The sequence below is a fragment of the Salmo trutta genome, chromosome 36 (genome assembly GCF_901001165.1).
Source record: "Salmo trutta chromosome 36, fSalTru1.1, whole genome shotgun sequence".
Taxonomy (NCBI): domain Eukaryota; kingdom Metazoa; phylum Chordata; class Actinopteri; order Salmoniformes; family Salmonidae; genus Salmo; species Salmo trutta.
This window is the reverse complement of record NC_042992.1, coordinates 10,120,618-10,124,786: the sequence shown is the minus strand read 5'-3', so window position 1 is coordinate 10,124,786 and position 4,169 is coordinate 10,120,618. Positions and strand designations below refer to the sequence as shown.

Sequence of the window (4,169 nt, the reverse complement as noted above, 5' to 3'; positions counted from 1 at the left end):
TAGTCCAACAGTTGCAAACAAGAGTTTCTATTGGGCAAATTCAAGTATGTTTATCCCTGTTTTGTTCAGTTTGCTTCCGTTTAAGAAACGCTTATCAACAGAATGAGAATGAGCGGAATGAATACACCCCTGATCACGCGTAAACAAACAGCCACGTTGTATTCCTTCTCGCGCTCTCCTCCTCTCACCTCTTCCCTTCTCTTATGGACTTCAATGCACAACACGTCAGCTGTATGTGACCAAACCACTACACACAGCCTACATCGTTGTCACCAAACCAGCTAAAGTAACGTCATAGCTAATAGAAGTAACGTGTTAGTAAACCCGCTACAATCATGCAGTAACGTTACAGTGTACAGTCAGTAAGCAGTTACACCAGCGGGCCCCGGTGACAATACATTGACTTGGAAGAGTTCCAGTGTTGTGTTGGATAGTCATAGCCAGCTGGCATCCCCCTGTTTGAGAAAGGGTATTTCAGTAGGCTAAACTAGCTAGCTGCATTTGCTAGCTAAGTAAGTGAAACTGTAAGTGAAAAAAAAGACAATCTCTGTCTCTCTCTCTTTCTCTTGCTTCTCCTTCATTTTGGATGAAATGAATTTGTTCATAACTGTTCAACTATTGTCTTTCTCTCTCTTTGAGTCAACTACTCACCACATTTATGCACTGCAGTGCTAGCTAGTTGTATTTTATGCTTTCAGTACTAGATTCATTCTCTGATCCTTTGATTGGGTGGACAACATGTCAGTTCATGCTGCAAGAGCTCTGATAGGTTGGAGGACGTCCTCCGGAAGTTGTCATAATTACTGTGTAAGTCTATGGAAGGGGGATGAGAACCATGAGCCTCCTAGGTTTTGTATTGACGTCAATGTACCCAGAGGAGGACGGAAACTAGCTGTCCTATGGCTACACCGCGGTGCTACCCTACAGATTGCTGTTGAGGCTACTGTAGAACTGCATTGCTAAACAGTGTTTTAATCAATTATCTGGTGACGTGATTATTTTTAGTATAGTTTTATTTAAAAAGGATAACTTTTTAAATGTTTAAAAACATTTTATTTTTTTATGAAATTCACTGAGGAATATGGACCTCTTCCAGATGGACCTCGCCCAGCATGTGGGAGCCAGGCCTCAGAGAGGGAGAAGACTTTTCATTCTGTGAGAGAAGCTGAAATTCGCAGAGAGAGAGAGAGAGGTGGGGGAGAGGGAGTGAGAAATGGAGAGAGAGAGAGAGGGAGAGAGAGAGAGAGAGAGAGAGAGAGAGAGAGAGAGGGGGGAATTGGCGAGGGTACTAGAACAGTCTGCAGCACCTGGCCTAACCCTACTGTTTGCTGATGATCTGGTGCTTCTGTTCCAAACCAAGGAGGGCCTACAGCAGCACCTAGATCTTCTACACAGATTCTGTCAGACCTGGGCCCTGACACTAAATCTCAGTAAGACACAAATAATGGTGTTCCAAAAAAAGTCCAGTTGCCAGGACAACAAATACAAATTCTATCTAGACACCGTTGCCCTAGAGCACACAAAAAACTATACATACCTTGGCCTAAACACCAGCACCACAGGTAACTTCCACAAAGCTGTGAACGATCTGAGAGACAAGGCAAGAAAGGACTTTTATGCCATCAAAAGGAACAAAATTTGACATACCAATTAGGATCTGGCCAAAAATGCTTCAATCAGTTATAGAACCCCATTGCCGTTTATGGTTTTGAGGTCTGGGGTCCACTCACCAACCAAGAATTCACAAAATGGGACAAACACAAAAAAGAGCCATTCAATTCTACAACCACCTAAAAGGAAGCAATTTGCAAACCTTCCATAACAAAGCCATCACCTACAGAGAGATGAACCTGGAGAAGAGCCCCCTAAGCAAGCTGGTCCTGGGGCTCTGTTCACAAACACGAACAGGCCCCACAGAGCCCCATGACAGCAACACAATTAGACCCAAACAAATGATGAGAAAACAAAAAGCTAATTACTTGACACATTGGAAAGAATTTACAAAAAAACAGAGCAAACTAGAATGCTATTTGGCCCTAAACAGAGAATACACAGTGGCAGAATACCTGACCACTGTGACTGACCCAAAATTAAGGAACGCTTTCACTATGTACAGACTCAGTGAGCATAGCCTTGCTAATGAGAAAGGCAGCCGTAGGCAGACCTGGCTCTCAAGAGAAGACAGGCTATGTGCACACTGCCCACAAAAGGAGGTGGAAACTGAGCTGCACTTCCTAACCTCCTGTCAAATGTATGACCATATTAGAGACACATATTTATCTCAGATTACACAGACCCACAAAGAATTCGAAAACAAATCTGATTTTGATAAACTCCCATATCTATTGGGTGAAATACCACAGTGTGCCATCACAGCAGCAAGATTTGTGACCTGTTGCCACAAGAAAAGGGCAACCATTGAAGAGCAAACACCATTGTAAATAAAACATACATTTATTTTCCCTTTTGTATAAGAACTATTTGCACATCTTTACAACACTGTATATATACATATTCTTGAGAGAGAGAGAGGAGTTTGTGTGTGACGTGTAAGATCAGAGGGTGGATGGGAAGCTTGCTATCATTCCTGTCCCTACTGTACTAATGTATTACATAGAATAATTATGCCAGGTATAGGCTGATCTGTGAATTATGCCAGGTATAGGCTGCTCTGTGAATTATGCCAGGTATAGATTGCTCTGTGAATTATGCCAGGTATAGGCTGCTCTGTGAATTATGCCAGGTATAGGCTGCTCTGTGAATTATGCCAGGTATAGGCTGCTCTGTGAATTATGCCAGGTATAGGCTGCTCTGTGAATTATGCCAGGTATAGGCTGCTCTGTGAATTATGCCAGGTATAGGCTGCTCTGTGAATTATGCCAGGTATAGATTGCTCTGTGAATTATGCCAGGTATAGGCCGCTCTGTGAATTATGCCAGGTATAGGCTGCTCTGTGAATTATGCCAGGTATAGGCTGCTCTGTGAATTATGCCAGGTATAGGCTGCTCTGTGAATTATGCCAGGTATAGGCTGCTCTGTGAATTATGCCAGGTATAGGCTGCTCTGTGAATTATGCCAGGTATAGATTGCTCTGTGAATTATGCCAGGTATAGGCTGCTCTGTGAATTATGCCAGGTATAGGCTGCTCTGTGAATTATGCCAGGTATAGGCTGATCTGTGAATTATGCCAGGTATAGGCTGCTCTGTGAATTATGCCAGGTATAGGCTGATCTGTGAATTATGCCAGGTATAGATTGCTCTGTGAATTATGCCAGGTATTTTATTTTAATTTCACCTTTATTTAACTAGGCAAGTCAGTTATCTTCTATGGGCTACTTGGGACGTGACCTTAGGGTCTTTTTTAACATAAAACGTTGATAATATTCCAACCGGACAAAAGCGTATTCATTCAAGAAGAAAAAGAAGGAGGGGCGTACTGGCGAGCTCGCGCATCACCAAGCCCTTTGTCCTCAGGCAGTCCACTCATTGACTGAGCTCCTATTTTCTGCCTAGTAACAGGAGAAGGATGAAACACGTTTCTAAAGGCTGTTGACAGCCAATCGAAGCCTTAGGAAGTGCAACGTGACCCCACAGACACTGTAGTTTCAATCGGGATTCAAAAGAAGAACAATTCTCAGATTTCCCACTTCCTGGTTGGATTTTTCTCAGGTTTTTGCCTGACATATGAGTTCAGTTATACTCACAGACATCATTCAAACAGATTTAGAAACTTCAGAGTGTTTTCTATCCAAATCTACTAATAATATGCACATATTTGACTCTGGGCCCGAGTGTTAGGCAGTTTACTCTGGGCACGCTTTTCATCCGAAAATGAAAATACTGCCCCTTATACCTTAAAAAGTTGCAAACAAATTCTTATTTTCAATGATGGCTTAGGAACAGTGGGTTAACAGCCTTGTTCAGGGGCAGAACAACAGATTTGTACCTTGTCAGCTCAGGGATTTGAACTTGCAACCTTTCAGTTACTGGTCCAACACTCTAAACACTTGGCTACACTGCAGCCCCAATGGGGCTATGTACAGGTGCAGTAATCTGTGAGCTGCTCTGACAGCTGGTGCTTAAAGCTAGTGAGGGAGATAAGTGTTTCCAGTTTTAGAGATTTTTGTAGTTCGTTCCAGTCATTGGCAGCAGAGAACTGGAAGGAGAGG

The 4,169-nt window shown here is 42.9% G+C and overlaps 1 long non-coding RNA gene across 1 annotated transcript; it reads left to right on the top strand.

Moving 5' to 3' along the window:
- The first annotated feature begins 2,623 nt into the window (after nucleotides 1-2,623).
- LOC115175370 (uncharacterized) lies at nucleotides 2,624-3,413 on the top strand. The gene is made up of 2 exons (XR_003872031.1): nucleotides 2,624-3,191; nucleotides 3,248-3,413. It is a non-coding gene; the product is annotated as an uncharacterized LOC115175370 (long non-coding RNA).
- Nucleotides 3,414-4,169: the final 756 nt, after the last annotated feature.